Source organism: Sciurus vulgaris, assembly GCF_902686455.1.
Source record: "Sciurus vulgaris genome assembly, chromosome: 12".
Taxonomy (NCBI): Eukaryota; Metazoa; Chordata; class Mammalia; order Rodentia; family Sciuridae; genus Sciurus; species Sciurus vulgaris.
In genome coordinates, this window is record NC_136473.1 from 81,938,728 (window position 1) to 81,963,064 (window position 24,337).

General features: G+C 44.7%; 1 protein-coding gene across 6 annotated transcripts in view; it reads right to left on the reverse strand.

Moving 5' to 3' along the window:
* NAV1 (neuron navigator 1) overlaps positions 1-11,973 on the reverse strand; it is a 254,821-nt gene extending 242,848 nt beyond the window's left edge. For 4 of the 6 annotated variants that reach the window (XM_079106005.1, XM_079106004.1, XM_079106000.1 and 1 more), the window contains exon 1: positions 10,254-11,973. The gene's annotated coding sequence lies outside the window, so the exon portion shown is untranslated. The remainder of the gene's footprint in view (positions 1-10,253) is intronic. The other 2 variants (XM_079106003.1, XM_079106006.1) reach the window with 2 other exon arrangements.
* Positions 11,974-24,337: the final 12,364 nt, after the last annotated feature.

The window sequence follows — 24,337 nt, forward strand, 5'->3', positions numbered from 1 at the left end:
TGGTGAGAAAATGAGAAAAAGAACTCAAAATACAAGATTTCTATATTATTTCTTTGACTAATTGGGTAAAAATGACCTAATGATAAAATTAGTGATACATTTTCAAAGAGATTTGATTGGAGCTGGGTGTGGTGGCACACACCTGTAATTCCAGCAGCTTTGGGGGGGCTGAGGCAGGAGGATCTCAAGCTTAAAGCCAGCCTCAGCTACTTAGTGAGACCCTAAGCAACTTAGACCCTGCCTCAAAATATCAGTAAATAAAATAATAATAATAATAAATAAATAAATAAATAAATAAATAAATAAAAATGGACTGGAGAGGTGGCTCAGTGGTTATGCACCCCTGGGTTCAATCCCTGGTACTAAAAAAAAAAAAAGTTTTTATTGGAAAACAAATTTTGGGGTGAGGCTGTGGTCCCAGTGATAAAGCACATGCTTAGCTTATGTGAAGCTCTGGGTTTGATCCCCAGCACTCTCCTCCCATATAATAATAATAAATCAAAATAAATCACCAGGACCTGTAAAATAAATGCAGTAACAAAATTAGTAATAAAAACTTAATGATTTCTGCATTAGTATATCAGTCATAATGTCTGTGATTAAGTACCATGGGCATTAAGGACGATGCCCACCTCTGCCGTCCTTGACCCTGGAGCGTATTAGAAAAGACCAAGGGCAGGAGTCAGATGACTTGGGCTCCCCACTTGATTTCCTGAAGCTGTGTCACTTTGGGCCAGTCACATAGCCTCTCTGAGTCCTGTTTTCACCATCTGTAGAAACAGGGAGTCTTGTCCTGACCAGACCACAAGGCTGCTGTGGTGAGCAAGTGGGTGCTGGCCAGGAAGGCGCTGGGCTTGGACACACATTAGCGAGAAGCTTCTGCAGTGCAGCCCTGAGCAACAGTGAAGATAGTGGGGCGGGATTTGGGTCGGGGAAATGTTAATCGAGCTTTGCTCTGTCCTCAGGGTCAGGCTGTGACTTGGACCCTGAGTGGTATGGGTCTCAAACACTCACCTAGATATACTTTAGGACCTGCACCTGCACCTACCAGCTATCCCACCTGCTCCCAGAAAGAAGGCCCATGATTAAGGAGCTCAGAGGCCAATGGAAGAAAATATCAAGGGTTACAAATTACAAAAATAAAAGGGCAAACTGGAATTAATCAAGATTTAATTAGAACAGATAAAGAAACTGTGATATATATATGTGTGTGTGTGTGTGTGTATATACACATATATATATACATTGTGTATGTGTGTGTATATATACACACACACACACACACACACACAATGGAATATTACTCAGCCTTAAAAAAGAATGAATTTATGGCATTTGCTGGTGAAAGGGTGGAACTGGAGAATATTATACTAAGCAAAATAAGCCAATCCCAAAGAACCAAAGGAGGAATGTTTTCTCTGATATGCAGATGCTAATTCACAATAAGGGGTGGGGGGATAATAGAGATACTTTGTACTAGACAGAGGGGAGTGAAGGGAGGGAAGGGGCATGGGAGTGGGAATGATAGCAGAATGAACCTGATATTATTATCCTATGTTCCTCTGTGTGAGACGAGGGTGTTGGAGACCCCTATTCCTCCTCTCCTACCTCTCTGCTTCAGTCAGCTTGACTGCTATTAATTGCCCAGCAACTGGAGCAATACTGAGTTTTGCTTAGTGATTGTCAGTAAATGTCACTTTTACATGATCTTGACTATGTCAGTGTTGTTTAATCCCAGTCTCAGAGGCTCCTGACTTTACTTCGCTCATCTGTAAAATGTGGAAAGCATAGCCTGTCCTTACACCTCACCAGACCTGGTGAAGAGGATTAGGAATGTGAATGACAGTCGGCTTTTCACAAATAGAATATCTCATTTTTCTCTACTTATTCCATGACACACAGCATGAACAGTAATAAATGCTTATACTATTTGGGCAACTTATATAACTCTCCGAACTGTGATTTCTCCACTAGTAATATGGAGAGAATACTACCACCTATCTCAGTTATTGTAAAGATATAAATAGATGATATAAATGAAAGTGCTTCTCAGTTTGGTGTGGTGGTACATGCTTGTAGTTCCAGATACTCAGAGGCTGAAGCAGGAGAATCACCTGAGCTCAGAAGTTCGAGACCAGCCTGGGCAACACAGTAGGACCTCATCTCAAAAATAAATAAATAAATAAATAAATACATACATACATAAATAAATAGTTTTTCATTCAGTGCATCACTATCCCAATTTAAGGGATTGATCATGACCTTATTTCCTTCCTTCTAGGAGAGATAACTTCAGTCCTCAACGCAGAAGGCTATGGGTTAAGAAGTGCATAGCAGCTGGGCATGGTGGTGCACACCTGGAATCCCAGAAACTCAGGAGGCTGAGGCAAGAGGATTTTGAGTTCAAAGTCAACCTCAGCAATGTAGCAAGACCCTGTATCTAAATTTTAAAAAGGGGGCAATGTGCTGGGGATGTGGCTCAGTGGTTGAGTGTCCCTGGATTCAAACCTCAGTACCAAAAACAAACAAAACAAAACAAAACAAAAAAAGTGCACAGCTCTCTTTAAAGGGCACTTAAAAAAACAACTGGGGAATTTGAGTACAGCCTACGTATTATTCTGTTAAATCCAATTTTACTGGGTGCAATTGAGGTATTATAGGTATGTAAGAGAATTGTCCTTGTTTTTAGGAAAATACGTGCATAAGCATTTAGAGGTTTAATGTCATGATGTTAAGAAATTATTTTCAAATACTTCAACAAAAAATGTTTTATCATGTGTATGCCTGCATAGAGATATAGAGACAATGAATGTCTAGATTCACTAGTATTTTGCTATACCGTGCTTTAAAGAGAGAGAGTCAGCAGTATAGTAAAATGTTAACAATCAGTGCAGTAACATATTCATTGTAGTAGTCTTCTACCTTTTCTACAGATTTGATAGCTTTCAAAATAAAACCTTGTCCATTCATTTGTTGAAGGGCATCTAGGCTGGTTCCATAGTTTAGCTATGTGTGGTGTGTGTGTATATATATACACATATGATATATATACACATATATATGACGGAATATTACTCAGTTTTAAAGAAGCCAATGAAATTCTGGCATTTGCTGGTAAATGGATGGAGTTAGAGAATATCATGCTAAGTGAAATAAGCCAAACACAAAAAAAACCAAGGCTGAATGTTTCCTCTGATGGGCGGATGCTAATTCACAATAAGGGGGCAGGCAGATAGGGAAGAATAGAGTTCCTTTATATTAGGTAGAGGCGAGTGAAGGGAGGGGAAGGGGTATGGGAGAAGGAATGGTAGTAGAGTGAAAGAGACATTATCACCTCATGTACATGTATGACTGCATGACCAATGTGAGACTGCAATATATATAGTCAGAAAAATGAGAGCTCACACTCCATTTATGTATGACCCATCAAAATGTATAAATGCATTCTACTGTCATATATAACTAATTATAACAAATAAAAAATTTAAAATAAATAAATAAACAAATAAGACCTTGTTGGGCGGAGGCCTTGCAACGTTGGAAAGCACCTTACCTGCTCACGTCTCCCCCGTCCTGGGCACAAGGTGTGAGTGCTGATGAAGCTTCCAAACTCAGGGAGCGATTTGCTGATGCCTTTTTTTTCTTTTTTTCTTCTTCTTTCTTTCTTTCTTTTTTTTGGTTCTGGGGGTTAAACCCAGGGGCTTAACCACTGAGCTGCATCCCCACCCCTTTTTATTTTTTTATTTTGAGAAAGGTTCTCGCTAAGTTGCTATGGCTGGCCTTGAACTTTCCATCCTCCTGTCTCAGCCTTCCAGGTAGCTGGGATTACAGGCATGTGCTATGGCACCCTGCTTGCCGATGCCCTCTTAAAGCCTGGGTAAAGCTGATGGTGCCCAGGAGCAATGGATGGCACCAAGGTCTGGGGGCCAACATCCACGCACAGCAGCGTGGGCTGCCCTGTGAAATGGAGCCCCTCTGAAGCTCTGGAGAGGGAGAGCCCGCAACCTTATAGAATCACAAGAGGGGAGACAAGGCAGGCAGCTGCTGAGTTTGGGTCCTGGTGGCGGCTCCTCAACCGTGTGTCTCATCAGCTGTCTCTCCTTTGTTCAAGGCAAGCAGGAAGAGAACAGTTGGTGTCTTGGCACTGCCTGGAACCCAGTTACTCCTTCCCAGTCTACTCAATTATCTGCACCAATGAGCTGGGAAAGAGGCACTGGAAATTGACTTTAGTAATAATTTATTGAGGACCTATGTTTGAAATATACAAAAAAAAAAAATGTAGCTAACACCAAAATGAAGTGAAATGACTCAAAAACCAACAGTGAAAGGTAAATGATAGAGTCAGACTCATCTCTTTAGGTCTTCATTTATCCCTCCCCAGACACGTCTCAGGTTTTCAATCTACAAATGGAAAACAAAAATCTGCTTTGCTTAACTGATTCTGGATGACCTGTCTGTGGATGGTCTGTGCCAGGGAGCTCAGAACTGGAGTGCAGCATTCTGGACACAGGTGGAGATAAATTGTTTGTTCTAAAGGAAGCAAGGGAGAGGGGACGCCTGGCATTTATTAAGCACACACCTTTAGTTTCCCAGGGACTGGCTCAGGTCTTTCACAATCTCCCTTGATTCATGCAATCACACTCTGACCATATTTCCTAAACTTGCCATATTTTTGGAATCAGTGTGGTGTGTGTTCGCACGCACGCAGAGCCGAGATGGGGGATTAAGACCAGGCAAGTTGAGAAACACTGTCCTGTGAGTAAAGGCATTTTCTTTTCACTTTTCCTGGGGAAGAAACTTGAGTCTAAGGGTTTTTCTAACCTGCCTAAGGTCACACAGGCAGCAGTAATAATGCTAATGCAGAGGGTATAATTTCAATTGCCAATGTTTGCTTAATACTCAGAATGTACTAGACTTCACAGGCAAAGACAAGATCTGAACCTTGATTCCAAGTCTGACTCATTTCATGATTCAAAATCCTGCTAGTACATCACACATCTTCCTTGAAAATCCCTGACAACCCATCAATGCCAATCTGAAGGAAATAGGGCTGCTGCGACCAGGGAGGAAAAGATAGGGACAGATGTGTGGTAGCTGTTTCCAAATAGTGAAAGACTGACATTTTGAAGGCAATTACACTTGTTCTGCTGAACCTGTCTTGCAAATCCCCCACTTTATTTGGTAATGCATTTTGGTGAAGCTCACTCATCTTTTGGTATCTTTCACCGATGGGTGGAAGCTACATCCATGGCAGATTTTTTTTTTTTTTTTTTTTTTTTTTTGGCGGTACTGGGGATTGAACCCAGAGCCTTGTGCTTGCGAGGCAACCAACTGAGCTATATCCCCAGCCCTCCCGTGGCAGATTAATACAGGAGGAACTCTAAAAGACAGAACTGTCCAAATAGGGAATTAGAAACATACTGTTGTTATAAGTTCCCCAGCAACAGAGGTATCTGAGCTGGGCGACCCCTGGAAGGGAGGTCTTAGATATAGCTGGAGGAGGGGAGGAGGAGATACATCCTTTCCAACTCTGAAAGTTAAATTCTACGGAAGTTGCCATTTAACTCTATTTACAAATGGATTTTAAAATCAGGGAAAGGATGTAAAGTGGGTCAGTATTACTGACCAGATGGGGAGGGAGTTGCGTCACTAAAAGCTGTGACCAGTCAAGGGTTCCAGGGAGTAAATCAGCTCAACCATGGAATGGTTCTAACCCTCACAACGCATCAGTATTACCAAGGGAGAGTTTAAAAGGACAGATACTGAAGCTGCATTTTAAAGCAAATGAAGCTGGATCTCTGGGGATGGGCCCAAGAATCAGAAATGCTTAAAAAATCCCCAGAAAAGGCTAATGCACAACCAAGATGAAACAACTGAGCTGGAGGAAAAGGAGTTCCCCCTGCGGTCGGGTTTTGTGCCCTCTGAGTCTCACAATGACCTGAAACTTCATTTCTATCTCTGCACCAGTCTCATCCTGATGGGGGACTTGTTGCGAGATTGTTTGGAAGATAAGCTAAGGCTCTTAAACCCTGAAATGCCTGCAGCCTTGACCTTTCTAGGTATTACAGAGTGTTTGCAAATTTATAGACAGGAAATAGAATGGTGGTTGTCAGGTACGGGGGAGGGGACAGGGAGTTATTCTTTAATGGATACAGCATCTAATTTGCAAAGATTAAAAGTTTTCTGGAGATAGTTGGTGGTGATGATTCCACAACGATGAGAATATATCTAATGCCACTGAACAGTACACTTAAAAGCATTTAAAGTCATAAATTCTATGTTATATGTAATTTACTACAACATAAAGATTTTAAATGTTTTGAGGACAGTAATTATAAAGAAAAATGTAATTACATGCATCAACCCATCCCACTGTAGGTTGATGCTTTACCATTACTTTTGTGGCAAAAAACTTTGAAGATTACAAAAACAAACAAAAGAAAGCTTTCAGAAGAATTTATCCCAGGAATGCAAGGGTGGTTCAACGTAAGAAAAATAATCAACATCAAGTTCCACATGAACAAAATGAAGGAAAAAAGCAAACCACATAATTACCTCAAGTGATGCAGAAAAAAGCATTTGATAAAACCCAACACCCTTTCACTCTAGACACACTTAGAAAACTAGAAATAAATAGAAAGAAATTTCCTCAGCATGATAACGAGAAACCCATAGCTAACATCACACTCAATGGTGAAAGACCCTTTCAAGCTTTCCCACTAAGATGGGAAGAGGGGAGGCTTGCTTTCACTGCTGCTACTCAAAATTGTATTGAAAGTTCTAGCCAGAGCAATTAGGTCAAGAACTGAAAAAATACAAAGAATCTAAAGTGGAAAGGAAGAAGTAAAATTTTCTCTATTCACTGTTCACCTGATCCTGTATTTAGGAAATCCCAAATAATCCATGTACATAAAAGCTTCTAGAGGTAATAAACAAATTCAGCAGGGAACAAGATCAACATACAAAGATCAGTTGGATTTCTATACACCAGCAATGGAGAATCCATAAAGGAAATTCAGAACAATTCCATTTAGGAAAGCTTTCAGAGCATCTGAGGACTGGACATCAGAAGAGTCTTGTAGTCCTTTGAAGTGGAAACATCTTGTTATTAACGGTTCTTGGTGGAGGCACATGCATCAGCGCCTTTAATTTTTCATGCATATTAGTGCATCTCATATTAAAATTAAGTAGAGCAAATAGATTTGATGAGGCCAGTAGTGCAGACTGCACAGGACCTGCGTAAGAAGCTGAACCTCATCCGTGGCCTGATGAGAGTAGCCTGGGTCTCAGCCATCCTGCCTCCCTTTGCATCTCAAGAGTCATAGGAAGTTGGGAAGCAAAATCCCAGGCCTCCTGGAGGAAATCAAGTCTGAGTCAGTCTTCCTAGGAGGTGGAGGGAACAGATTAGGCCCAGGAAACTGTTTACTGAAGAGTGTTTTTTCACTTGAAGTTGATGTTTTCTTTTTTTCTTAATAGAAGAAGGAACTAAAAGTGTTTTAAACTATTTGGTGTGTGTGTCACACACACACACATGGGGTCAGAAAGAGGAAGGGTTTGCCAAGTATTGCCACATTTCTTAGATCTCCATGTTCCAGAGACTGAAAGCTGGTAGGTGGTTCCCTCACAAAGATAGTTCTTCTTACCCCTTGCTGTTTCTGTTCCTCTCTCTTGCTAATAGCTAAGTAACATCTCCTGAGATGTGTGGATGGAAACACTAGAGACAGAAAAATTCTGAGTGCAAGGAAGAAATTTGCTAGGAGAGAATAAGCTCTGGTCAGGGAGCCAGAAGACCTGTGCTCTAGGCTGTCCTCTGCAGCGCCACAGCTGTGTGGCCAGGAGCCCATCCCTTCCTTTAGGAGGTCTTGATTCTTGTCTGTGGAGGGAAGAAAGGCTAGACCACAACTGGGAGGGGCAGAGATCCTTTTAATTTGAACATTCTAGTTGTTCAAAAACATATTCTTTAGGAATCAAGAGAATTTTGAAAGAAGGGGAAAGTGACATCGACTGAAAACGACATTGAAATGAAAGAGACACACATTTAAAAAGATGGGCAGGAACTTTTTCTACTCTAGGCCACTCTTTTCTACTGAGCTAAAAGCTGAGTTGAGAGTAGAGGTTCACAAGGACTTGGGTGGGGGGGAGCAGATTAGGCCAGGGGAGGACAAAGAGCATAGCATATCCCCACCTTCAGTTTCCCCAGGCCAAGGCTCACCAGGAAAGCTAGGTTCCAGAAATCGGCCTCACTATGGAACAGGGATTTTTGCTTGTCTTAGTAGCGGCATATCAAACAACTCCCAAAGATGAATAAATGGGCACTTGATTGAGGTAGAAGACCTCTGGGTGGTATTTAAATCCCTTGTGCCAATTTTATCAATTCAGCAAATGTTTATAAACTGCCTACTGTGTACTGGGGGTTCAAGGGGTCAGAAAGGATGTTTTGTTGGGAGACATTCAGTTATGTGCACAAATACCCAAATGTCTAAAATACGAAGCAGAATGTGAGATTTGCTCCAAGGGAATTCAGATAAATTGCTGGAAGAGTTCAGATTAGGGGCTGCTGCTATCTATTTATGATATGCTCTCATACCAGAAAGTTCAGGAAATGGACCCCAGAGGCTGGAGCACAAATTTGAAAAACCTCCATTCTTCCAGCAGTAGCTATATTCTTTGGCTCAATTTTATTAAAGTGAAAACCGGAGCAGAAAGGTGAGGAATTATTTGCTCTCTGATCATCCAGAGAGTTGGCAGCAGCAGCAGCCAGATAGAGAATTACAAACTGGGAACTTCCCCTAGAATCCAACCGTGAAACCAGGTACCAGTATAAAGCTCATCTCAAAAGAGAAAGTCCAAAGTTACAGCCATTCCCTCCACAGCCTTCTCAGGGTAACCCAAAGATGCACCAACCAAAATTCAAAGCAGGATAAAAATAATCATAAGCTTGCTTTGGAGTCAGGGTATCTTTGGTCCCAAAGAAGTCAATGTCTCCGGAGTGGCAGCTCCGCCTACTTGGGGAGGGCATTCTTTGTTGAAGCCCTCCTGCCTCATTATGAGTGAGCTTCAGGGACCTAAATTGGGGGGCGGCTAGACAAGAGATAGCCCCCGAAATGAAAACCCTGGCAAGCCCACTGCTTTTGCCGAGCTTACTGGCCACAGGGTCTCAGCATTGAATTTGAACGAGCCAATGGTGTCCCAATGGCTGAAACAGGAAGCCAGATAAACAGCATGTTATCAAAGGGCGATCCAGCGCTTCCCTTAAGCCGGCGCCAGCTGCGCCCTGTGACTATCCTAACAAAGTCTCATTGACTCACCAGCTGATTTTCCTGTGTTGGGCTCTGGGCATAAGGAGCCATCTCTGCTGGGTGGATGTCACCCTAGCACACTGCCCTTGGCCACCGGCTCGCTCCTCATGTCCTCCCCAGTTCCTGCCTCGTCTCTGCCCTCTCCGATGTGGCTGGCTGGCTGTCCTACGATCAGTTTTGCTAGGCTCTGAGGATTAGAAAGGACCCCAAGAACACCGGCACTCTCAGGTGAGCATCTCACCTGGTATTCACCCAAACTTTCCTTTTTCCTCCCTCCCCTATCCTTCAGGAACACGTTTCTGCTCTCATACTCTTTGGGCTGGCGCCAGAAAAGAGCTACAGAGAGACTGAGACTAAGAAGCGCATCCTGGGTGCCCGGCAAGGTCACCTGTCCCTGCTGTTTTGCAGGCTCCTCCTGGGTTGGGAGAAGAGTTAACTTACCGCTTCAAAAAAAGGGAGATGTGGGTGCCGGTGTGTGTCTGTGTGTGTGTGTGTGTGTGTGTGTGAGAGAGAGAGAGAGGGAGAGAGAGAGAGAGAGAGAGAGAGAGAGAGAGAGAGAGAGAGAGAGAGAGAGAGAGAGAGAGAGAGAGAGAGAGAGAGAAACACAGCACTTGATGCCGCTGGTACAGGAACGCAACGCACTTTAAGTTGCAGGTATTTCTCAGAAAGGAACCTGAGGCTCAGAAGGATTGGAGTTGGGTAGCCCTAGAGAGCCGACCCCCAGGATCCGCCGCGGTCGGGCAGCGACGTCCAGGAACACACCTTCCAGGGAAGCTGCTAGCAACTCCGTGGTTATTCCAAAGCGTCTCCCAAGCCCAGCCCGCAGCCTCCTTCGGGCACCAGGCTCTCCTTCCCGGAGGCTGACTCGGGCTCCGCAGGACCCGCCAGCCCAGCCGCGCAAAGTGCGAAGCGGCAGACCCTCGGCCCGGCGCCCGCCCCGCGCCGGCCACTTACCGGCGCGCCAGTCCTCCGGGGCTTCGGGTCCTCGCCGCCGCAGCCACCCCAGCGCAGAGTCGCGCATCTCCCAGAGCAGCGCCGGCCCGGGCGTCCTCTCCGCGCGCACAGAAACTTTTCCGGGGGTTCCCAGATCAGGGTCGGCCCCTCGCGCTAGACTCAGCCGGCGCAGCGCGATCCGGCTTCGGGCCTCACATTAGGGCGGCCGCCGGCCCCGGCCCCACAATGAGGAGGAGGCGGCATCCTGAACAAAGTGCCGTCCCCCCGGGCCCGGCGGCCGGGGGCGGAGCCTCGTGACCCGCTGCCCCAGGCACACGCCGGCTGCCTCCACCGCGGCCGGGGGAGGGGAGTGCCCTCGGCTGGGGGGCGAGCGGGAGGGGAGGCTTGGCTTCGGATCGCCCTCGCTTTCCGCTCCTGCACTGTGCCAGTTTAACCCGCAGAGGGGCGGAGGCATGGGTCCCTTCCAGACTTTGTCATTGGAAAGCTATTCCCGTAACCCTTTCCTGCCTTCGCCTTCCCGCCCCGCCTCCCCCGCCCGCCGCAGAATAGCGGCTGCTTGGTGGCGGGGCTGGGGCTTCGAGCTGTCAGGACAGGAAGCCTTTGCACAATTGAGCTTTTCCTTTGCCCAGGAACCCGCCAACACCACTTCCAGGCCGAGGTCCCTTCCTCCACCACTCCTGTCCTCTCGCTGCCTCTGGTTCGGCGGTTCTTTCAGAGAAAGGGACAGATGGACCATTGAACATCCCTACCCCGCATCTGGCTCCGGCCACCCCTTTCCTCCCTCTCTGTACACCTCTAAAGTTCACACTGGGGGCTCCCCGATCAGGGTCGGTCCCTCGCACTAGACAGCCGGCGCAAACTAAGTGACTTTTCTCCACCTTCCAGACCATGCCGCAGCCCTTCCTTCTTTCTGGGACTTGGGAAAAGGAGAAAAGGGGAAAAGGGGAGAGGAAATGACCGGACGGAGGAGAGTGCATAGGAGAGCACTCAGCTGGAGCCCGGTGCACCCAGTCTGCAGCGTCGGGAGACTACGCGCTTCTTCTGCCCTGGAAGCCTCCAGACTCTGCTGTCAGAAGGGAGAACGAAATCAGGTGGCCTGTGCTCCTGGAGTAGGTTTTCATCTATAAGGAAAACAGGGAGACCAAGGACCCAGGAGATTGGGATCAGACAGTTCCCCAACAAACATGATTTATTGGGAGGTTGGAGGAAAGTAAAATGCTTACTCCCTGGGAGATCACAGAGTTCTTTGCTGCCAAGTCAGTCAATGGGGAGCAGAGTCTGGATTAAAGCCCCTGAGTTCTGGCTGTACCACCTGCCCAGTCAGCATGGTGGCCAGGGACATAAGGGGGAGATAGGGACCACCGAACAAGGAACAGTCACATTCAAGACCTTCCTGGTTCATTATAGAAAAGAATGAATCGTCTTTTGGCAGCATGATATCTAAGATAAGCCCCTTACCCTGGGTATATGTGGTTAAAAGTGGGGGCAGAGTTAATACAGATTGCCTGTTCTACTGCTTATTAGCCATAGGAACTTGAACAAATTCTTTTACTTCTGACTGCCTCATATTCTTCATCTGTAAAATGGGGTAATAATAGTTCCTGTCTAATAAGGTTGCTGGAAGAATTAAATGAAGTATTATAGATGACACACATAAACTAATGCCTGATATGTACTTCATACTCATTAAACACTGGCTGTCATCTCTGAGTCCTACAATCTTGCATCCAATTTGACATTCAGTGATGTGCTAGCTGCAGTCTGTTCTTGCTTTTCACAGTCCCCTTAACATAAGTAAGAGAATCTGTTCCTTTAAGAAGAAGTACTGTCCTTTTTTCAAGGGTTCAAGGATGGAGATGGCTGAGTCTCTTGGCCCTTCTAGGCCCAGGGACAAAGGATCATGAGGTGTGCAAATGGGCATTAGAAGACTGGATTGCACATCCATTATGCGGCTGGATGAGAGGACCCCATCCATCCACATAGGAGCTGTTCCTTGGGTGCTACTCAGAGTAGAAAAGAAGGCCGAAGGTCTAAGTTTGTAAGGGTTAAGTCTCTTCCATAGTGCATAGGATCACTATTTCTCTCCAATGTATGAGTGACTGTCATACAATTCCTCCCTTACTCTGCTCTAAATGTCCCAATCACAGACTTCCAGCAGTGAACTTGTGGCAGACAAGTGGGTGGGTTAGGAGAGGGTGGGTATGAGGGAGTCAGTCTGGTTGGAAGGATTGGTAGAGGATATGAAGGCTACAGAGAAGGTAGCAGGGACAAAGTGGCAGAGAAGAGGAGAAGCCAGAAATTAGTATGTTTGGAGTGATATTTGGGTAAGAAACTGGGTCCCCGCCCATCCCTTAGTGGCCTCTGCCAAGTGCCTACCTAATGAGTGGTTTTCATCTGAACACTGATGACTCAGTTGCTCTGAATCAAGCAAATGGATTTTCCTTAAATATGAAAATCAATAAGAGGTAAAGGCAAGGAGGGGAGAGTGGGGTGAGCCAGAAGGGAGCTGGGGAGTGAAATGGTTGAAGAATAATGGACAGAGAGGGACTTAGGCTCCCTGCAGGGGACCCTTGGTATGATCACTGTGCTCTTCCCCACCCCCATCAGAGAAGGTGACCTCACCGAGGGACCTTAAAACCAAAGCTTGCTGGGCATTGTGGTGCATGCCTGTAATCCCAGCAACTCAGGAGGCTGAGACAGGAGGACTGTAAGTTCAAGGCCAGTCTGGGCAATTTAGAGAGAACTTGTCTTAAAATAAAAGGGCTGTAGCTCAGTGGGAGAGCACCCTTGGATTCAAAAAAATAAAAAATAAAAAACTCCACAGCTACCCTGCTCCCCTCCTCCCCACTTACAGCCAATCCTGCTTCAGGGCAGGAGATTATTAACAAGAAGGTCAATGTCAATGTGACAAATGGGTTTTAAAATATCAGCCCAGAAAGCCTGTTGTCACCCATATAGAGTCTCAGGTCTGGCCTGGATATGGTCCCAGCAAGCACAGCAAATGCTTTTTCAGCCACAGCCTGCTTTCTTTGGGGTCTCTGCCTGATTTCTGCCACCTTGAGCCCTGTGGACCAGTGCTGATCTGTTTCTCAGCTGAGTTAACTGACGTGGTTTTGGGGCGTGTTAACAGAATATTAACTCCTATATTCCTTGTCGCCCACGGGTGCGAGGGAGGGGGGCGAGGGGGATGAGGGGGATGGCGGGGGACAGTCTTGACACTCCTGATTCTTGCTCAGAGCTCCCAGAGTAGTTTGTAAGGCCCTTGGCAGAGATGTGGAGACAGTACACCAGTTGATTTTCTTGAGCATTTAATAAACGTCATTAGCACCCTGAGGCGGAGTCCTAGGAGCTTCTGACTTCCACCTCTGAAGCCAGTGGAAAAACACTGGGCCTGGTGCAGAGGTGCTGACTTCATGCTTTGCTTGTGCTGTTTGCTGAAGTACCTCAGTTTGCTTGTGGGTAAAAGTGGGTGTTGATACCCAGGGGACAGCAATAGCCACCTAAGAGGAGGCTGTGGGATAATGGAAGAGGCAGCCATTCCAGTGGAAGTGCTCCAGTCCCCTGCATTGTCTGCCAACCCCCAGACCCCCGCCTCCAGTCTAATTTACCCTGGTGGTGGGCTCCATGCTTGACAGCCATCTTTGAGTGCTAGAAAACTGATTGTCTATTCATAATCCTTGTCCTTTTTAGTTGATTAATTAACCAGCAAGGGGCTTCCCCTGCTGGTGAAATGGGGGGGGGGGGGGTAGACAAAGCTGTGGCCCCATCCTTGACCACTGTGGCCTCAAGGCTGGCCTGAGTGGGGGGAACTGAAGAAGGGCCCTCTGTTGACTGCTTAAGCTCAAGAAGACCCAGGAGAAAGAGTCCCTAGGGAAATGCTGGCTCGGTAATGAATGTTTTACAGAGCGAGCGAGTCACTGCCTTATCGGGAAGATGCAGTTTCTCCCTCACTCTGTTACCAGGAAGTGAGATGAGCTGGGAGCCAGCACAGTGTTTTTCCAAAGATGGACTTCCAAAAGGAGTGTTTCTTTAAGGGGCCAGGAGAGCAGGGGCGGGGTTGCCCGGGAGAAGCAGGGCCCCTTTGAGAAACCTGGTTCTGGCTGACAAACCTGGAGATGATGGTCCATATACAGCGCTGTTCTAAGCACTTAACCTATGTTAACCCATTGAATCCTCGCGAGAAGCCTATGTACTAGGATCATTTTCTCTCTCTCTCTCTTTTTTTTTTTTTTTAATTTTTTAGAGACAAGAGTCTTACTCTGCTGTTCAGGCTGGCCTGGAACTCCTGGGCTCAAGTGATCCTTCTGCCTCAGCCTCCTGAGTAGCTGTAACTACAGATGCACGCCTCCATGCCCGACCATCATTCTCATTTTTATCTCCATCTTATGGTGAAGGAATTGAGGTGCAGTATCTTGTTTGGGTGTCAAAGCTGCTAAGTGCGAGAGCTAGGATTTGAACCTGAAGTGTCTGGTTCCTGAGTCTGTTTCTCTCAAGGACAATACTCAGAGACTGGCAGAGGATGACGGTCCAGTGCATTGTGGGGTGGCGGGAAAGGGCCCTATCATGAACTAGATTTGGTGGATTTCTTTATTTCTTTTCAACAGCTTTGCTGAGGTATAATTGACATACCTTAATTTTAACCCCCATCATAAAATGTACAACTCTGTGACTTGTAGCAAACCTGCAGAGTTGTGTAGTCATTACCACAACCAAGTTTGAGACCGTTTCCAAAGTTTTCTAATTCATGTTTTAATCTAAGTCTCATCTTTCCTCATCTGTAAAATGGGAATAAGTATCTGCCTCGTAGAATTGTTACGAGCATAAAATGAGCTTGTAAATGGCATATGGTAATTGCTCAAGAAACTTTAGTTAGGGCTGGGGATATGGCTCAGTTGTAGAGTGCTTGTCTAGCATGCATAAAGCTTTGGGTTCAATTCACAGCACTGCAAAAAAACAAAACAAAACAATCAGTCCCCACAAAACTATTATCATAGTCTCTTAGAATCACTTAAATACAGACTTTTAGAACTGGGAGTGGTTTTGTTTTGTTTGGGAGTTGAACACAGGGATACTTTACCATTGAGCTATATCCCCAACCCTTTTTATTTTTATTTTGAGACAGTCTTGCTAAGTTGCTTAGGGTCTCGTTAAGTTGCTGAGCCTGGCATTGAACTTGTGATCCTCCTGCCTCAGCTTCCTGAGTTACTGGGATTACAGGTGTGTGCCATCGTGCCCAGCTGAGAGTGGTTTTAAAGACTGTCTAATCCCACCCTCTCCAAATGGATATGAAACTGAAGTGCCAACATGCTCAGCAACTTGTCAATTAAGGACACAGAGCAAATTAAGTGGCAAGACTGTAACTGGAACTCAGATTGATATTTCTGTGCTGTCTTATCTCCAGAGAGACTTTCCACCCAAGGCACAGGAATGTCATTGTTCAACACTGTGCTCTATCTTTGCGGGTCCGTCCAGAGCAATGCTGACCAGCAAGCATGGACCCTATGAGTTTGCATGTGGTGAAATGCCCGACAGTCTGGCCTTGGAACAGAGAATGAGGCTGGTGCAGAATCAGGGGACAAGATCCAATGTGGAGGCTGAGACAGGAATGTTCGTTGTCAGAACAGGGGATGCATTGACTCAAAGAATTCAGGACACAGCCAGTGCAACAGTCAGCAGGTCTCTGTAGAGTCATGGCAGGGCCAGCATCATGGGCATGTGATCTGTGCAGTCATATGTGCCCTGTGCTTAAAAGTGCTCTCTGCTTGGTTTAATGCTGGTAGTCCTCAAATTCTTCATAATTTTAAACAAAGAATCCCAGAGTTTAGTTTGCATTGGATCCTATAAAGTATGTAACTATTTTTGCCCAGAAGACAGAGAGCAGAGCCCAAGCTAGATTCCCTCTCTCTCTCTCTCTCTCTCTCTCTCTCTGTATGTGTTACTAGGGATTGAACTCAGAAGCATTCTGCCTCTGAGCTATATCCTCGGGCCTTTTTAAAATTTTATTTTGAGGCAGGGCCTTGCTAAGTTGTCCAGGCAGGTCTTGAATTTATAATCTTTTGCCCCAGCCTTCTGGGTAGCTGAAATTACAGGACTGTGCCACCACACCTGGCTTATAAACACATTTTTTTAAGTCTGTAAAGACACTACAAAATGATAGCAGTTGTTACTTCTGGGGAAAGTCATCAAGGGAGCTGTTTCTGTGAGTTTATTTAGTACATAGAGATTGTATTCAGTTATTACATTATTAAAAATACAATTGTATTAATAAATATTCTTTTTTGGTACCAGAGATTAAACTCAGAGAACTTGACCACTGGGCCACATCTCCAACCCTATTTTGTATTTTATTTAGATACAGGGTCTCACCGAATTGCTTAGGGTCTTGCTAAGTAGCTGAGGCTAGCTTTGAATTCACCATCCTCCTGCCTCAGCTCCTTGAGCTGCTGGGATTACAGGTGTGCACCACCATGTCCGGCTCAATAAATATTCTTAAAACACTAAGAGAGAAGAATCTCAGGTTGGGGTTGTGGATCAGTGACAGAGCACTTGCCTAGCATGCCCAATGAGGGTAGGTATGGACAGAGGAAGAGAATACTGGGTGAAGGAACCCAGAGGCAGTGGGCAAGGTGGGTGTGGGTGTCAGTTCCACAAGAATTTAAACTGTGATGTCCCCCTTGGGTAGGGTGGTGGAGGGTGATAGGAATTGTCAAAGGCGATATCAAGACTCTGAATTGTCATGGGGCACAGTGATGCACACCTGTAATCCCAGCACCTTGGGAGGCTGAGGCAGGAGGATCTCAAGTTCAGCCTCAGCAACTTAGCGAGGCCCTAAGCAATTCAGAGAGACCCTGTCTCTAAATAAATAAAATATAAAAAGAAGGGTTGGAAATGTGACTCAGTGGTTAAGCATCCTTGGGTTCAATCCCTAGTACCAAAAGGAAAAAAAAAAAAAAAAAAAAAAGAGACTGAATTGTCAAAGGAGATGAGATGAAATAGGCTGTAGAGGTCAGCACAAATGGATGGGGTGGGGCTAGGCAGGAGTGTCCATATGCGGGAAAGAATGGGGCCCAGATGTCAGATTTATCAGGCCTGGGAAACCCGAGGCAGTGTGGGCCAGTGGATAGTGTCCAGGCTTTGGAGTCAGGGGTGCAACCAAGCTCCGCATTTGGGGCATCCTAATTGTGCCATCTATAACCTTGCCTTCTCTCCTGTGAAACAGAAGTGACCCTGACAAGGCCTATGTGGCCGAGTTGCTGGGAGGATTAGATGAGATGATGTAGGTAACTGCCTTGGACCAGTGCCCAGCTCAGTCCAGGATCCCCAAATATTCCCTTCTCCTTTCAATGGGTTCTGTAGTTTGAGACTCGAAAATGCCAAGAATCATTTGCATGTCTAAAGAGCCATTCTTCTGAGCACTTCCCTCCTGGCTTTCTGGGAGAACCAGGATTCTGAGTTCCATCCTGCAAAGCTGAGCTGAGCAGGAAGGAAGAGAAGCTGGCTGCAGCCCAAGGGCTGGGGAGTAAGGAAGAAGAGAAACCAACCCTCCTGCTCCTTGTTACCGGGCCTGCCAGGTTGACTTTGGGAAACCTTGCTCTTTGGGATTTTTAGAAGAAAGATGCTCTGTGAATGCTGATCCCAGTTTCCCAAGTTTCTTTCACCCTTGGCTCTTTCAGGACGCCCTCCCCCCAGCTCTGGGGACTGTGTGAGTGACTGATGGGCCCTGCTGCAGTTGCTGCCTCCTCCTTGTGAGTACAGATGTGCTCAGCAGCAGCTGTAACCCAGAGCTCACACCTGTTCCCTAGATCAGCTGCTGTAACTCTACTCCTGGGGAAGTAGGCCAGGTGCCCAGGCCTTGCCAAAGTCCTCCTTTCCAAAGGCAGGTGGAAAGGCAGGCATCTGCCTGTCACAGCAACGGTGGGTGGAAAGTCTCGGCCAGGAAGTCTCAGCTACAGATCCGAATCCCCTTCCAGCCCAGCCTCACTCCCGACAGTACACGTCTCATAGGCTCTGCCCGCTGCACCACCTTAGTGGAGTGCAGAGATTGAGGAGCAAGAACGAAGGCACGCAATCCTGAACCTGGTGCCTCCAACTGCCCTGGGCAGTGGGGGGCGCTGTGGAGCTCGGCCGCCACGAGATCCAGAGGAGCCAAAAAGAACTGGAGCTCGGAGAGGCCAAGGTTAAGAAGGGATTTAGAAACAGGGCAAGGCTTTCTCCTGAGAGGCAGCGGCTGCGGATGCGTTGGTTGTGGACCTTGGGCCGCAGGAGAGAATTCCACCCTCCAAAAGATCTTTGCGAGCGCTGCACCCGGACTGCTAGGGCGAGAGAGCAAAGCGCCCCTCCTAGAGAGCCTGGGTGCCGGGAAACCCAGACATCCCTGGTCTGTGGGAAACTTTCAGCAAGGCGAATCCAAGGCACACGGCCTCTGACAACCAGACCTACACAATAAGTTGCACGTGCCAATACACATAAAAACCTGCCGGTAGAAAACCAGATGGTGAGTTGGCATTGCTGATGTCTGCATTATAGAGCCACACCCACGTCCGAGCTTTTGCCGAGCATGCGCCCACACCACGTTCTGGGAAGGGAATCTTGGGCCAGTCTGTTCAGCAATGCCAAGGCCTCAATAGGAAGGTGCTCTCCAATTCCCAGGCAGCCCTGGCAGCGCCAGGAGAAACAGCACATGTGGCAAGCGGCTCGCCGCCAGATGTGGGACACTGCTGACCCCTGCTGGCGCTTGTGGCTCTGCGGCAACCAGGGAGAGCCCCAGGGAGAATGGAGTATTGGAAAAACCGTGCAATCAGTCTGGGAGGGGTAGGAAGAAATACCCCAGCTCAGAATCTCCTCATCTGGAGTCCTTTGATGACACCAAGAAGAAATTAGAATAAAACCCAGACTGAGTTTCTGGGAGGAGTGAGACAGACTAACAGTGTGTCCCCTTGAGCCTCTGTGGCCTGGAAAGCCCTGCTGACAATCCTCTTGAAACTAAATTGGGAAGCCATTAGTAACACTCCATTGCCAAGCTCAATCATTAGAGGACAAAAAGAAAAAAAAATCACTCTCAAGTAGCACAATTTTTTTCAATCATAATTTGATCTCTCTCCCTTTCTCCCTCCCTCCCTCTCTCCTTATTTCAAGGCAGAGCATTTGTGAAGTTTTTAGCTTGATTTATTGAGGGTCTAGTTTTCCTCTTAGGCCTGGTATCATCATGATTTTAATGCCTTTCCTTCCCTAAGGAATCAGTATTTGGTCTTTGCAAAACCACTATTAAGAAAGCTGATATGTAGTTAGGTGCAGGACTTGGGAGGCTGATGTAGGAGGATGGCAGGATTGAGACCAGCCTCAACAACTTAGCAAGGACCTAAGCAGCTTATTGAGAACTTGCCTCAAAATAAAAAATAAAAAATAAAAGGGTTGGGAATGTGGCTTAGTGGTTAAGCATCCCTGGGTCCAATCTCCAGTCCAAAAAATTTAAAAAGCTGACCTTCAGAGTATTTGCGCTTACCTTCACTTCAGCTTAGACTCCATCAATGGTGCCTGTGCTTCTGGTTATTCCACTGCCTGTCAGCATAAGGTCTCCTCCACACAGCGGGGCTTTTTTGGGCTTTTTTTTTTTTTTTTTGGTGGGGATTAAAAACTGGGGATTGAACCCAGGGGTGCTCTACCACTGAGTTGCACCTCCCCACAACCCATTTTATTTTTATAAAAATTTAAAATTTTTATTTATTTATTTATTTATTTATTTATTTATTTATTTATTGGATACCAGGGTTTGAACTCAGGGGCACTCCACCACTGAGCCACATCCCCAGCCCCATTTTGTATTTTATTTAGAGGTAAGGTCTTTCTGAGTTGCTTAATGCCTTGCTTTAATGAGGCTGGCTTTGAGCTTGTGATCCTCCTGCCTCAGCCTCCTGGGCCGATGGTATTACAGGCGTGCACCACCATGCCCAGCCTTTATTTTTTATTTTGAGACAGAGTCTCCCTAAGTTGTTGAGGCTGGTCTTGAACTTGTGATCCTACTCAGCCTCCTGAGTAACTGGGATTACAGGTGTGCACTAACATGCCTGGCTCATCCAAAAATACTCTCATGGAAACACCCAGAATAATGTTGACCAAGTGTCTGGATGCTGAGGGCCCAACAAATTGACACATACCATTTAACCATCACTACTGTAAGTGACAAGCAGTTTAAGAAATAAAGCATTACAAGCATGGTTTAAACTGCATTCCTCTCGATCTGCAGAGGAAATACTAGTCTGAAGTTAATCATTCCCAGGCACATTTATACTTCTGCTACATTATATGCTACATATGCACCACATATTTGAACTGTATGAAGAATTGTATTGTATATATTCTACATTGTGTGTGTGTGTGTGTGTGTGTGTGTGTGTGTGTGTGTGTGTGGTGGGAATTTATGCACACGAGGCAAGTGTGCTACATCCCCAGTCTTTTTTTTTTTTTTTTTTTTGGCGGTGCTGGGGATTAAACCCAGGGACTTGTGCTTGCAAGGCAAGCACTCTACCAACTGAGCTATCCCCCCAGCCCCATCCCCAGTCTTATTACTTCCTTTCTGGTTTGTTTTTACTCAATTTTATCTTTGTAAAGTTTATTCATATTGATACAGGTAGCTTTAACTTATTCTTCTGTGCTTATAGTATCTCATTCTATGACTATGCTAAGAACCTCTCAGTTTTATTTTATCTAGCTTTTGTGAGTGTGTGTGGGTGTGTGTTTTGGTGGTGCTGGGGATTGAACCCAGGGCCTTGTGCATGCTAAGCAAGCACTCTACCAACTGAGCTATATCCCCAGCCTAGCTCTTTTTGTTATGATAAGCTGTTTGCTATGTGTGGAAATTCTTGTACACATCTTAGTGCACATATTTGTATTTCAACCCAGGAGTGAAATTAATGGTTGTAGAGTCTGGGCATCTTTAACTACATGACTACATCCATGCAGCACTTGGTATTGTCAGACTCTTTTTTGACAGTCAGATGAATGTAAGCTTATATACATCATTGTTATTTTAACTTGTTTTTTACCAATTATTAATCAGGTGCAGTATTTTTTCATAAATTCGTTGGTCATTAGGATTGCCTTCTATTCCCATCTTCTAATCTTTTTCCAATTGTACTGTTGATCTTTTCCTCTTTGATTTGTAATAATTACTATTGTGGCTAATAATACTTTTTCAGTTAGATGTTTTTCACTTATCTTTTCCAACCCAGTAGCTTCTTTGACCACCTTAATCATTTTATTGAGATACAATTTGCATCTCTAAAATTCACCCATTTTAAGTGTACAATTCAATGACTTTTTAGTAAATTTAAAGAATTGTGAAACTTTCACCACAGTCCAGTTTTAGAACATTTCCAACACCACATAGCAATTCCTCCTACCCATTTGTGATCAATCCCAATTCCCACCCCTAGCCACAGCAACCACTAATGTGCTGTCTCTACAATTTTGCTTTTCTAGACATTTCATATAAATGAAATCATGCAATATGTGGTCTTTTGTATCTGACTCTTTTCACTTAAAATAACCTTTTAAAGGTTCATTTGGGCTGAAACTGTACTAGTTATTTCTTTTTACTGCTGAGTAGTATTCCATTGTTCAAATACAGCACATTTGACTGCTTTATCATTTAATGAATATTTAGTTTATGTTATAATGATGAAGAAAATCTCATATTTATTTATATTTGTACTCCTAAGTGCAATGTGTCTTTATTTTCTCCAATGACTGCTTTTAAGATTTTTTTGCTTAATCTTTGGTTTTTATTAATTTTACTACATCATGTTAAGTGTGATTTTGTTTGCGTTTATCCTACTTGGGATTGCTTGAATTTTTGGACTTATGGATTGTTATTGTTTCATCAAAATTTCCCCTCCCTCGCTCCCTCCCTCCCTCCCCTCCCCTCCCTCCCTCCCTCCCTCCCTCCCTCCCTCCCTCCCTTCCTTCCTTCCTTCCTTCCTTCCTTCCTTCCTTCCTTCCTTCCTTCCTTCCTTCTTTCCTTCCATTCTTCTCATTACTGGAGACTGAACACAGGGCCTTACCCATGTTAGGAAAGAGCTCTTCCACTGAGCTACATCCCCAGCCCTTTTTGTTTTATTTTAAGACAGGGTCTTGCTAAGTTGCCTGGGCTGGCCACAAACTCTCAATTCTCTTGCCTCAGCCTCCCTAATAGCTGAGATTAGAGGTGTGTACCACCACGCTTACTATAATAATTTTCTTAGAACCTTTATCTGCTGATTTCCATGATTAGATCATCTGAGGGTCTAGTTTTCTTATGGTTATGGGTCACAATTTTCTGCTTCTTCATCTGTCACATAAAGTTTGTATCCTACACATTTATATGAAATAGCAGTGGGGATTTAAGCTTGATACTTCCCTTTGTTTTGTTTATTTGCCAAGGAGTGCTTGCTCTTTCCTCTGTTTGGCAATTAAGGTATATAAGCATAGGGTTGTTACATCCTTCTGGATGAAGTGGCCCCTTTGTTTTTTATGAGATGACCCTCCTCATCCCCAGTGATAGTCTGCTGTGAAACCAGTCCTGTCCCACATTTATGCAACAATGCTTGCTTTCTTTTGACTAGTGTTAGCATAGTAATCCTTTCCCATCCTTTTCATGTTTTTATATTTAAAGTTCATTTCTGTGGGTGGCAAAGAATAATTGAGTCTTACAGTATTTTGTTGTGTAATCATTGCAGATTTTATGACAAAACTTTTTTTTTGCAATAAAATGGGGTGCAATCATTATGTGAAGTTTTTTTTAATTGGGCTGGTATTACTTACAAATCATTTATTTCTACACTGATTTTGTTGTAAGATTAGGATGCACAGAACACTCGTGAATGCATGTCAAAATTGAATGACCAAATCAATGCCACGTCATTCTTCATGACAATTTAGCAAACATTTTTTTGGTCTGAAAAAAACTACCAAATTAGTTGTTACTGATTTCTGCATTATAGTCAAAGTGTTAAACTGGAGAAAATCTACGGCAGCGTTGTGAAGTATGGACTTACAAAATTTAACCTTCTGTGTCCAAAGATTTTGTGCAGGTTTGGTTATCTGGCACTCTGTCCTCAGCACCACACATGTAAGCTGTGTTTACTGTTGGGATGGTAGCACCCTAAACAGATTACCCAAGTCAGCTTTTGGAAATATACTCACAATGTGTGGTAGCATGGAGAATTCTAGGCTTTTCATAGCGGAGGAGACAAATGTGCATCCATATGCCACTGGTGAACACACTGCTGCTGTTTACATTTTAAGCACTGTGAGAAACAGAATTATACCATGTGGTAATTATGCAATGAAAGGTCATAAGCCAATTTTGAACTGAAAAAGTAGGGCACCATGATTATGCAGTGGTGACAATTACATGGAGAAATACGGTACTTGAAAACAACAACAATGAAAACAAAAACCAACTCCAGCCCAACCATCTCTGCTTTTAAAATGTGATGTTTAGACCATTTACATTTAATATGATTATGTCGCAGTTCCTGGCTTTGAGTCTGCTGCCTTGCTATTTGTTTTCTATCTGTCCCATCTGTTCTGACATTCTTCTATCCCCCCGCCCTTCTTCACTTGCTCTTACATTGATTGTTAACTATACTTTTTAATTTTGTTATCTCAGTGGTTGCTTTAGAATTTATACTGTGTGTCTTTAGCCTTCCCAAATATATCTTCAAGTGATATGGTTTCATGTATCGTATAAGAACCTTGGAGTGGTGCATGTCTGTTTCTCCCCTCCTAACCTTTATATTATTACACTCATGCATTTGTTTTTATAAATGTTGTAAACCCTGAAATGTATTGTTATTTATTTTGTTTTGATTAAACAGTCTTTTTTTTTTTTTTTTTTGCAGTGCTGGGGATCCGACCCAGGGTCTCATGCACGTTAGACAAGCTTTCTACCCTTGAACCATATCCCCAGGCCTCAACTATCTTTTCTTTAAAGGTTTTAAACAGTATTTTAAGATCTTACATTTTTACCCATTTAATTAACATTTTGGTACTCCATTTCTTTTTTTTTTTTCCTTGCCTGTAAAATTTACTGTTTCTAATAACTA